This window comes from Macaca fascicularis, chromosome 16 (genome assembly GCF_037993035.2).
Source record: "Macaca fascicularis isolate 582-1 chromosome 16, T2T-MFA8v1.1".
NCBI classification, from domain to species: Eukaryota; Metazoa; Chordata; class Mammalia; order Primates; family Cercopithecidae; genus Macaca; species Macaca fascicularis.
The window spans coordinates 86,004,560-86,016,897 of NC_088390.1; the positions used below are offsets into that span (position 1 = coordinate 86,004,560).

The 12,338-nt window shown below is 56.7% G+C and overlaps 1 protein-coding gene across 30 annotated transcripts in view; it reads right to left on the bottom strand.

The window, feature by feature from the left end:
* Positions 1-11,519, bottom strand: part of RBFOX3 (RNA binding fox-1 homolog 3) — a 522,239-nt gene extending 510,720 nt beyond the window's left edge. For 16 of the 30 annotated variants that reach the window (XM_065532120.2, XM_074020776.1, XM_065532118.2 and 13 more), the window contains exon 1: positions 11,126-11,519. The gene's annotated coding sequence lies outside the window, so the exon portion shown is untranslated. Of the gene's footprint in view, positions 1-10,637; positions 10,785-11,125 lie in introns of those variants that run through there. The other 14 variants (XM_074020796.1, XM_074020792.1, XM_074020774.1 and 11 more) reach the window with 1 other exon arrangement.
* Positions 11,520-12,338: the final 819 nt, after the last annotated feature.

Here is a 12,338-nt window from a genome sequence, read left to right on the forward strand (position 1 = left end):
GCTACCTGGCTGGGGAAAAAGGAATATTTTCTTAAAGGGAGAAAAATCCTAAATGGCCCTCGCAGTCTCTTGGCGCACATAATTGTAGTATCCAAGTTAATGAAAGGCCTGGCACATGGGCTGAGTCACAGCAAACGCCCAGCCCTGCACCTCACATGCAGCAGCTCGTAGAAATCAGACGATGGCGGGCAGGGGGCGGGGGGGCCCACGAAATAAAGAGCATTTCCAGGAATGGCAAGTCTCCCACGCGGGATCATATCATCAATTAGCCAGTGGGAGGGCCGAGGAGTGCTGGCATCTCATTTCCACAAAGACAAAGTTTCCTTGAGGAAATTGCCAGAGTCTTCAAGGTACTGAAATAACACACAGAACAAATGAAGAAGGACGGCCGCAGGGCTTGGCGGATGCTCAGAAGCCCAGCTCCCGGCAGCCTTGCAGAGGGTGTGTGTGTTTAAAGACACAAGTGGAGCCTGCAATGTCCAAGAGGCAAGCACTAGTACCCACACACGACACACACATGTGCTCACACATGTACGGCACACATATGCTCATGCATGCACACAGGTACATGTGGGTACACATACAAATGCAGAAACACACTTGTGCATGTGCACATACATGCACGCACATGGACACATACAGGATGCACATGCATGCCTGTGTGCACACTCTACACACAGGCACATGCATGTACAATCTACACATGTGCACACACCTGTGCACACATACATGTGCACAAGCATACACAAGCACATGCGTGCACACGCTCTGCTTGCAGGTGGGGGTCCACTATCCTGACTCCCAAACATTCAGGTTTGAGACTCTTGCAGATGCCAGGTACCCTGGAAACAAAATGCCCTCTAAACACATTATCCAGAATTTTCCCTTAATTCCCTACAGCACACGCCCCATTTGTGAGGAGACCCCCAGGGTCTTCAGGCTCTGACTCTGATGGAGCTCAGAGTATGCCAAACCTTTGAACAGCCCATTCTGGAACCTTCAAATCCACACCCCAGGGGAAGCAGTCTAGTTCAGCCGTCTAAGTGGAGGTGACTGATTTATTCTGACCATCCTGACTCTTCACGACACTGCTCTCCTCCAACCGTGTGTGGCTTTAATTGTCCATCAAGCCGGGCAGGGAGGACCGTAAATCTTTCCTCCCGCTGCTCCGAGCTCAGCCTGCTTGACCTCCAATTGCCAGCCCCTCGCCTACATGCAGCCTGGAGAAGTCCGCTAGCTCTGAAGGTGAAAGAGGGGAGTGAGGAAGGGGAACGCAGGAGAGGCAGAGGCTCAGGGGTCAGGAGGGGAACAGAGAGAGCCAGGCAGCAGGAGAAAGCATGCGGCCGCCACAGCCATGCTCCGGCTGCTCCCCCACCCCAGGACCACTGCGGAGGAATGAATGCCTCAGCCTGACTGCAGCCTCCAGGGGCCACGTCTGGGACACCTCGTCTCCCAGGCTCCCGCTCTCAAGCAGCAGGACCCTGATAAAGTGAGCCAGGCCCTTAGGGAGTCTTGGCATTCCCTTGCCAGGCTATAAAACATCACAGCCCCAGAAGGAGCCCGCTGCGGGGGATACTGCTTCTCCATCCAGCCTTCATGGTGTCTGCAACTGGGCCCCAGCTAGGGCCACAGGATCCTCTCTTAGGGCAGGTGTCTCTGTGAGGGCAGGGACGGGCCAGGGGCCACATAGCCCCAGCTGTGGCCTGGAGAACCGAGCTGGTCCAGGAGGTTTAGCCACAAGCTCCAAAGCACGCCCCCTTCCCCTGCAGCAGACTTAATATTTTCTGTAATTTTAGTATATATTAATGCACTTCAAAGTGATGAACATTATAGTTATGATTATTACCTAAAGACTTCCTTTATAGCCCTCATTTTCTAGTGCTCATTACTTTCTGAAAAATTATCCTTGCGGGCTGAAATTTTCCTAGTCTGGTCTTGTGAGTTTTCTTCTTAGATTTTGAGCAAAACATACCCGGAACGGGGAGAAATTACTTCTCCCAAAGTCAGTCTCCTGGGTGACTTGTACCAAGGAAAGAACCCCGTGGGAAATGAGGCGAGCTGTGTCTTTAGCATGTAGATACTGATACTGTTATCAGTGACCTGTCTTAGTTGTGCCCGTCTGTTCTGGAGAGATGGCTCTATTTTAAAAGTCTAAGAGGCGGGGAGGTACCCATGCAACACTCATCTTGCATGCTGCAGCCTGGGCAAGTCAGGAAAGCGAATGCTGGTTATGGCAACGCTGCCAACGCACACACACAGGCAGATGTATTTTCAAACACAAAGGGCAGATCTGCAGAAAGCCCCCCGTCCATGGCCCAAGGATGCTGTTAAGAGTTAAAAGCAGGCAGATTCTAGGTGTATCGTTCTCAACTGTCCTAGGATGAGATCTGCCGGTGAGAAAGAAAAATGTACCCACTGGAAGATGGCCTTTAATCATCCCGTAAAGTTGTCCCAGACACCATCACAAGGCTTTAACAGTGAGGAAAAGGGTAACAGGCTCCCCTATCAAACACAGGCCATCGTCCACCTGCTCTCCCTCCCACCCTTTGGCCATCAGCTAAAGGTTCCCAGCTGTCAAGATATCAAACAGACTTCTGGACGATAAAGCTCAACACAGCATTGGCTCTCTGGGAGTGTTGATTATAATGTTACGCCACTGACAACAGTAATTCTCACCTTAAATTTCTTCTCTTTTCTGCCAAGATTCCAAAATACTTGAATAATGTACCCTTGGATAGCACCCCTGAGAGGAACACAATCAACCACTGTTGGTCTCCTCCCCAGCAGCTGGGGGCACGCAGCCAGGGACACCGGTGAACCACATGCCCCGTCCCAGGTCTACAAGGAGCCTGTGGAAGAAGCCCCTCAGATCTCTGGTTCCACTTCACCCGTCCCTGCCGTGGGGCCCCCAGCTGTGCCTAATGGCCTCACATCAATGACAGGCAATATTCCAGAAAGAATAAAAGCACACACTTTGTTTTTTTTCTAATGGGCTTTGCAAAGCTGTGCTTCAGTTTTTCATGCATTGAGACCTGAGATCCAAAAACATATCCACACGAAAGGCAGGGGTGGGCTGGAATCCCTCAGCCTGCACGGTAAGCAATGTGGCTGCAAACTGTAGGCTCAAAGGAGCCCGGGAAGGGCTGGGGGAGGGAGGCCATGATCCTCCTTCCTTTCCTCTCCCTCAGGGGAAATTCAACTGGCATGGTTTGGAGCCTCGTCCCTGATGATCCAATGCCACTCCCTTTGCAAAAGCAAGAGGACCTGCTGCAGTGCCCCTCTCTCCTTGTGTACTCTTTTTTTTTCTTTTCTTTTCTTTTTTTTTTTTTTTTTTTGAGATGGAGTCTTGCTCTGTTGCCCAGACTGGAGTGCAGTGGTGTGATCTTGGCTCACTGCAACCTCCACCTCCCAGATTCAAGTGGTTCTCCTGCCTCAGCCTCCTGAGTAGCTGGGATTATAGGCATGCACCATCATACCCAACTAATTTTTTGTACTCTTAGTATAGACGGGGTTTCACCATGTTGACTAGACTGGTCTTGAGCTCCTGACCTCAGGTGATTCCCTGCCTTGGCCTCCCAAAATGCTGGGATTACAGGTGTGAGCCACCCTGCCCCGGCCTCCCTGTGGTACTCTTGACACCCCGCTGGCAGTGGAGGCATGGGGAGAGCACAGTGGGCCCATTGCGGGGGCACAGCACAGGCAGGAGCCCTGTTGCCCCCTGGATGGCCTGACCAGGGTAACCACCTAGTCCATGGCCCCACAGACAGGACCTCACTTCCTTCTGCCTGGCTTCAGGGTGTTCCTAAGGACATGAGCTGCTGGGGGCTGCTCCAGGGAGCCCTTCCAGGCCCGAGGGAGTGGGGGGGTCTCCTCAGACCCCTCCCTCTCTTTAGAGACATGCTAAGGGTTGTTTCCATCCTAGCATCTGCAAGTTTATCAGGAGCTCTTTTAAAGCAGCATCATAATTGTGCCCACAGGGAACAGTTCGGAATCCATTCCTTAACCCTGACCCTTCCTAACCCTAGCAACGTGCTCTTCCCTCTACCAGGTGGATAGCCCCAGGGAAGGGTACCATTTACCACGTCAGCAGCTTTACATAGATCCCCTGATCCACGCAGCAGTCCCTGCTTCTCAGCTGGCTAAACTGAGGTTCCAGAGCCTGCCCTGGGTGACAAGGCTGGGAAGGGTGCACGCCCTCTCCAGCGGTCTGCTGCAGGCAACCCTGCCACCATCAGAAGTCAGCTCTGGCCTCAGGCTGTCCCTGCCCAGAGCCCTCACACCAGCCAGCAGGTGCAGGCCGAATCCACTCACCACACCCACAGGTTGTGCGGCCAGCCCTGACGGGCTTTAAGGTCTCATGAAAAGTAACTGACATACTGCCTTGCTCAGAAGTCGCTTCCATTTCAATGTGCATGTAACTGTGTGTGCCCTGGGGGCAAAGGGTGAGTCTTATAAGAATGAGCTGATGGGATTGGGGAGTTGCCAAGATGTACAACCTCAGAACCTCCCATGAATACGAAAACTAACCAGGTGAAGACTCAGCCACACCTCCAGGGTGAAGGGTGAAGGGCAAGTGTCAAGAGCAGGTCAGTAGGCTTTGCAGAGCCCATCGGGAGCCTATCCACGGACCCAGTTTAAAGCATATTCTGGGTTTCCTTTTTTTACGCGGATCTCAAGGTGACAGGTAATGTCGGGACATACTGGTGTGTGTGGCTCTCCCATGTGATGCACTAGAAAGTCATCCTCATACCTCGTTGCTGAAAACAAAAGGCTAAAAACCCCTTCTTGCCATTGCTTTTTCAAAAGTGGGGTGGGGTGGGCTGGGGTGGGGAAGAAGAGGTCACCATCATCAGGTGCTTGATTCCAAGGTGCCCAGAAGCTCTTAGGAACAGACCCTGGAGCTTCAGCCAGCCCCCTGCCCTCAAAAGTTCCAGAAAAAAATAGGAGTTGTTTTTGATGTAATCCAGGAGAGAAACCTCTAATTTGCATTGAGTAAGAGTTTGGAGTTATGAAAGTTTAGTAAGAAATGATTTCTAAAGGCACCAGGGTGTTTGTACTGCTTTAAATCTTTCTCCAAATTGTGGACCTTCCTAATACAAGGAAACTCTATGTCCTTTGGTTCCAAAGAAGGTTCCCATTTTTCCATTAAAAATCTCATTGCTGAGGACAGCCTGCTCCTCCATGTTCTCATGACCATTGCCTAAAAGCAAACGATTCGGAGACATGAGCCTGACCCGGGAATGGGCATTTGCTTGGTGTCCAAGGATGCGAACCGCAGGATGAGAGCAAGGGCAGGAGAAGCACCTGGACTCTGGGGGCCACCGTTCCTGCCATCTTCATCCCTGGGTCTCATCTGGTGTCACAGACGAGGAGACGTGGGTGAGGACTGCAGTCCGTGGTGTTCGGGCTGCTCATGGGCAGAACTCTGAAAGTGCCCTTGGTTTGCCTGGTACGCTGCCTCCACTACAGTATTGGTGGCCCTGCAGAAGAGAATCCGATCTGGAGGTCCGGGTTACTTTTGTGTGTTTGTTTTGATGGAGGGAGAATTTTTGAAGCAAGACAAGAGGCCTTGGAGATATAAAGGCACACAGGATCCTCCTCTCTAGTACAAAAGATACATGTTATGATCTCAACCGGGCCCCCAAACAAGGACTTGAAACTGTTCAGGGGCTGGCTGGTGGCAGCTTTCTATGCTCGGGCAATTTCCTCGCCTGCAAATGGGATTATTTTCTAAAAGGGCTAAAACAGACATACCCGGCCACCTTCCTCACCAGCTGGCTTCCACTCACAGCCCAGCGCTCAAGGAAGGGTGGGCTCACCTTCCCAAGTATGGAGCAGCCAGCCAAGCAGAGACCTGTGCCTACGGAGCTGATGGCCAGTGGTGGGTCCAGGAGGGAGATGGCCAGGTACGGTGCAGTTGCTCCGCCTAGGCCTCTGTTCTTCTGGAATCTTGGGAGAAAGCTCTCAGCACAGCCGCTAACCAAAGCAACAAGCAAGTAAACTCCTTCTAAAAATATATATATTCTCCCTCTTTCTTTTTTCTGCTGGGAATATGTTCTGAGCACAAATAATTAAACCTTAAAAGAAAACTTGCAATACCAAGTGCTTGGCTCTTGGTCCTAAGAGGAAACCACGGAGGCTGAGGACCCCCAACTCAAGTTGACACCAGCAAGTTACAACCCACTTCTCAGGTGGAACCCGCAGGACCTGGCCCCGACCTACACGGAAGGAGTGGAGATGGATCCAAGGGAAGACTGATTTTCACTTCTAAAAAGCCTCCCCAAGCTGTAGCTTACTCTACCCACAAGGGGAACACTCCCCATAGAGGAGACCACCCCATCCCTTGTTCTTCTGCCCCCTTTCCCCTGACTGCAGAGCCTTCAGTACCATTGTCTTGTCAATGTTTCGAGTGCAGAGAGTTGGCAGGGGCAGCAGCAGTGAGGAGAGAGAGGAGGGGCAAGGAGACCATCTCTAGCTGCTGGTCTGTCTAGAGACCAGGAAGAAACCAGAAGGATGCCTGGCCAGAACAGTCAAGGCCCCCATGTGTCTTACAGGTAAGGGCCAGGATCAGAGGCCTGATGACACCAAGCTCCCTGCACCCGAGAGTTGGCCTTTGCTTTGGGAGAAAACATGCTTGTCCACTCAGCACTTGTAATTTCCGTACGAGTCCTATCACACAGTGGAGCACATCCCTAAGCCCCTAAATTAAAGATGATGGACGGTCCTTTCCCAGGCCAAGAGGGTGACTCACGTGGCACCCAAGCAAGATGCATCCAGAACGGCTCCTTCCACCTAGAACCTGACCACACTTTTCAAAATGCAACTGATAGACTGTGAGCTTGCCCCAAGCTACAAATAAAGTAACAGACTTTATACTCTTTATTATTCCAGTCTCCCTCTAAGGCGTGTTTTGGTGTCAGTTTATGTGTTGGAGAAACTGTGATAGCAAACTAATTTACTAAGTGCATTGCACTTAAAAATGTCTATATTTTATACACCAAATCAGTCTGTGTCACGTGGTATTTCTTGAAGGGAGGTGACTCGTCTGTCTATGAGTCCTCAACCCAGAGCAGGCCCCGCTGTGTATGCACAGCGTATGTATGTATGCAATGCTCCTTGCATGCTCACCATGCAACCATTAACCAAGAGCCATCCTCAACCCTCACAAGTTATGCAAGGAGGAAATCACACAGTAAGCACCTGCACCACTCAGAAAGCACAGGAGAAAAAAAGAGTGAGGGGAGAGGAAGAGACAGACGGACAGGAAGAGAGGGAGATAGACCCAGGATGTTATAGAGGACAGGGATGGCTCAGACAGCAGCCTACTTCAGAGAGCCAGCAGAAAGTTAAGATGTTGAGGCTGTCTGAATGTTTCATGAGCCTGTGAAAATGCCGTGCTGCTTTATGAAAGAGCGTGGAGAGATGCTGCAGCTTATCCAAGGGTGGAGGTGCAAACGGGATGTGTTTACGAAGCCAGTGCCTTGTGCCAGGAGCAGGGGCCAGTGGCAGGCAGGGATTTAGGGGATGGTAGGTTCCCGAGGAACGGGTCTCTGTTGAAGGGGAAGAAAGTTTCAAGATGGCTTTTCCCCCTTCACTTGTTTAAAAATAAAAAATTCCTCACCAAATGTCAGCCGCGTGTCAGGTTCCATTTGTCTTTATAACAGAGTATCAAGCAGGAGTGTGGAGATAAATAAACACAGGAAGACAACCGACCAAACCTTGCAGGCTCTGGGCTGGGCTGGGCTAGAGGAGGGAAGCCCCACCCTGCAAGGGCTGAAAAATAATGTTGCAGTTTCGCATTCAGCACTGTGGCTCTGGCCCACTGACATGTTTTCCTCTCTTTACTGCGTCCCCCCCACCACCACCACTCTGGCACTTCTGAGTAGGAGAGGAGCATGACTTACGCATTCCTTCCTTCCTAATCGCACAGGCGCCATGGGTCAGACCACCATCTGCATATACGGGGGAGGGGGCAGATAAACCAAGCAGGGCCCCCGCCCTCAGCAGCAAGGCACCTCCAACTGCCACACATTAGTGTGAAGGCGCCTTAGGCCAGGGCTGACTGTGGCTGGGAGAGAGGTGTCAAAGAAGGCTGCAGGGGAGAGGCAGCAGGGCTGAACCAGCCAGGGAAGATGGCATTTTCTCTGGCCACTACCGTGCTTAGTTCATCCCCAGACACCAAAGAGCCTGATAATCTTTCCATTTCAGCGATGCGCCATCAGCCACGCTCCAAGTTGAGTAAGTGACAGGCACAGGACAGAAGGCCCACTCTGGAATGGTACCCAGGAGGCCTCCTTGCTGTAATTACCTCTTCGCAGGCCCTGGGCTTTTCTGGCTCTTGAATGAGCCTGGGAGCCCTCCCCATGTCCTCAGCAGCCTGAGGGCCGGTGCCCGCAGCGCCTCCAGCGGCCCTGGGACCATGTAGAGGAGGGAAGACGAGGAGGGCAAGTTGTGGAGGCCTCGGCCCTGTCCTTGGTGCTGGCGCCCGCTAAGTGCCTGCTGAGCCACTGAGGCAGGGGCCGCCCATGCTGCCACCTTCCCTCCAGCTCAGCCTCTAGTCCCTGCCGAAGGGCAGTCAATACTCCCAGCCCCACTGTGGCTCCCGACCGAGGTCACTGGGTGAGGAGCGTTTGCAGCAAAGGCCCATCCGAGTAAGGGGCGGAGCCTAGGGACTTCCCTGGACTCCTGGCTCCTCCTGGCAACCCGAGGCGACCCGAGGTCCCCGGGCTGGGCACGGGTCTCTCTAGGCCCCAGGCACCTGAGGAAGGTGGATCAAAGCAATCATCCAGGTTCCCTTTTTCCTTTGGGGGAAGGGGAGTAGATAGCTGCTAGAAATGGACAACTCACGCCCGAAAACCCCAGCCATGCAACAAACAGCCCAGCACCAGTGGCAACCCCTGCCGTACGCACGCACGCAGCCAACTCGCCAGGCCCAGGCTGTCTCGGCTTGGGTGCGTCCCTTCAACCGTGCTTCTGCTCCTTAACCCCTTCAGGGGTTCCCACGTCACCCACTCTGTCGCCCTCCTGGGGACAGCCTTGCCCTCCCAGAAGCTGTCAGCCAGGAAATGAGGGGTTAAGCGTTGCTTCCAGGAGTGTGCGGTGAGCGAGCGAGGCGCCCACGCAGGAAGGCCTCCAGTCCTGGGGGAGGGGCGGGGGGGCCAGCCTCGGTCCTCGGCCAAAGGGAGCTCCTCGCCCGCAGGAGGCGGAGAAGGAAGGCGAGCCGGGATGGTTCTAAGAAGGCTCCCCTCCTCCGCCCCCGCCATGCTGCTGGCGCTCAGTGACCTGGGGCGCCCCCCAAAGAGGCCCATACTCAGCTTTCATCAGGGAGCGCCTTCTCGACAACTTTTCTCCCTCCCTCCCTTCACAATTTTCGCTCACCTGGAGGGTCTGGTTTTAATTAGTGTAATATCCCCGTGAACAACGCAGCCTAATTAAGACATCCGCCCCGAATCCGCGATGCACACTTAATGAGCAGGTTCTGCCGCAATGTTTATACTTTTTTTTTTCATTATTTTTTGCAGACCAGTAAAACCGAAGCCAGCTTCCGGCTCTAAGACCTCATTACGGGCGACCCCACTCCATTAGCCTCCTACCTGCTCCACGCTAAGTGCCCGGGGCGCCCGGGTGCGTACCCGAAGTGTCCCCGAGTCCAGCCTGCGTTTTCAGCAGGAAATTAGCGACCAGGAGCGCCCAAGAAGCGACTTCACCTCGCTGGGGCAGGAAGGGGGACCTAAACCCACGGATGGATCCCTTGGGTTTCTGTCCTTAGCCTCCACCGCGGGGTGTCTCGCGCGTCGGGACTAGCGGCTCCACTGGAGTCCTTTTTAAAAGTGATCATTAAATAAATCAGCTCCCTCGCCAAAGCTGGAACGCAAAGGGGACGGGGAGGCAGCTCTGTCATCCAGGAGTTTCTCCCCACCTCGCTGGGCCCCCGCCCCCGCCAGTGGACTCCGGGAACATCCCACCCCACCCCACGTGAGACCAGGGATCCCAGGGCCGCTAGGGGACCCGACAGGTTCCCAATGCCCCTCCACGCTGGGCGCCGCGTCTTGGTCCCCGCACCAACACTGCAGGGCTGCGCGCCAGGGGAGGCTCCGCGTTCGGGGAAGGGAGGCTGCGACCCGCAGCATCAAAATGACCACCGGCCTCGCGCCACCCAGAGACGCCACAGGAGACCACCTTCCCGAGGGTGCGAGCCCCAGACGCCTGGGGCGAGCCCCCCACCGCCCGGGGCCACCGGGGCAGAAAGTTTGGGCCAGGGGCGTGCCCGGCTTCCCCAGCCCGGCCGCGCTGCTCTAGCCCCTGGGGGCAGCCAAGGCTTAGGAGAGGCAGCCTCTGCTCCGGCTCGAGCCTCCCTAACGCGCTTGGGGACTCGGCCCGGAGCGCCCCCAGCCCGCCCCCTGTAGGGCCCTGCGCGCCGCTCTCCCCTCGCCGCTCAGCCCCCGCGCACTCCGCGGTGCTGCGGGCCGGGGTCCTATTTGGGGAGCTGTGGCAGCCCCTTCCTCCCCATAACTCCTTTGGGTCATCAACCTCTCCGCGATCCTCCTTTCAGAGGACCCCGGCAGGGCTCTCTCCGGGCCTGGGTGCCGCGACAGACGCACGTTGCACCACCGCCGGGTCGCCAGCCCCTCTCTCACCCGCGCGGGCTCCGGCTGCCTCCCTGGACGCGCCCCGCGGGGCCGGGATCTCCGCGCGCCTCTGCCTCCCCCCGCCGGGGAGTTCCCCGCGCCGGGCATTGTGCCGCCGCCGCCGCCGCCACCGCCACCAACACCGCCACCGCCACTGCCACCGCCACGCAGCGCGCGGGACTCCCCGGCGTCTCCATGGAGCCCGACCCCCGGGCCTTCCCATTCACAAAATCTCCCCTCTGGCCCACGGCCGGACAGAGCGTACGGACCCCAGCCCCAGTGGGACCCAGGGACCCCGACCCCGCGCAGGGACCCCTGACCCCGAGGGCGCCACCCCACCCCACGCGCCCTCGGGTCAGCCCGGGCCGCGCTCCGCAGCCCGCCTCCCACTGCGGGGTCCCATGCGCCCCTCCCCGGCCAAGCCCCCCTCCCCCAGCTCAACCCGATGGGAATGACCGCCGCAGGGCGAGGCGGGCGACGAGGGCCGGGCTACTCACGGGCTCAGCGCTCCCCGCGGCAGGTGACTGGGGGCCGGCGGCCATGCCCCGGCTGCATCCCGGCCGCCGAGCGGGCAGCGGCGTCCCGGGGCCGCACAGGCACCGGCGAGCCGGCGGCAAGGGGCGCGCGAGGCCGGGCTTGCGCGGCAGCGGTGGCAGCTGCTTCTCCTCCGACCACGCGAGCTGCTGGGGCCCGGCTGGGGCCGCTGTCCGAGGAGGTTCTGCTGGCTTCGGAGCAGCCCCGCGCTCGCTCTTCCCTCGCCGCCTCCTCTCTCTCTCTCTCTCTCTCTCTCTCTCTTTCTCTCTCTCTCCTCCCTCCTCTCTCCGCCCTCCTTCTCTCTCTCTCTCTCTCTCTCTCTCTCTCTCTCTCTCTCTCTCTCTCTCTCGTTCCTCTGGCTCGCTCGGCTGGAGCGAGGCGGCAGCAGGAGCACGCGGCGGCGGCGGCGGCGGCGGTGGCAGCTCGGGCGGCGCGCGTAGCGCGCGGCATGGGAGGGGGCTCGGGCGGTCGCGCGGCCGGGGAGGGCGGCGAGCGGGGAGAGCCATGGCCGGGTGGGCTTAGGCGGTCAGCACCCTGCGGCCTTCAGCGCCAACCCCTCAGGGCAGGGGCACAGAAGAGGTGGGGTACACACGGGAGATCCCAGAACCCAGTGCTGCCCTGGTCCCTTCAAGGGCAGTCCCAAGCCCGCTGCCCCTCCCCACCTCAAGGCTATCTTGGGGGCGGTTCAGCCCAGGTGACCCTTAACAGGACCCCTGCCCTTGTGCCTCCTTGTCCCTGGGGGCCATTTTTCTTTCCCAGGCCCAGGGATCCCCAGCAATGGGACATGGTCACCAAGCATCAGGGACGAATGCCACCCCACTCCGCATGCCATGAGTTGCCCACACGCCCCAAACGCCCTTACTAAGCCCAGGTGCCCTGACTTCCTGGGGGATCACTGGAGAGAAAGCCACTGGGCCCACTCCAGGCTGTTAGTCCAGATTGGCCAACCCAACCCATTTAAACGTTTCCACCTGCGCCTGGGTGGAGAGGAAGGACTGTGGGAGGTCAGCTTAGGATTTCCCTAAAATCAGAAGATCAGGCAGCTCCTGCCCCCAGTCCCAGCCTCCCCCAGCCTGTAGGGTAAGGGGCCTGGTGTGGATTCTGGGAGGCTCTCCATCCTTGGTGCAGAGGGAGCAGGACACAGTGGAGTGGGGACCTTCTGGAAAGGCAGGAGAG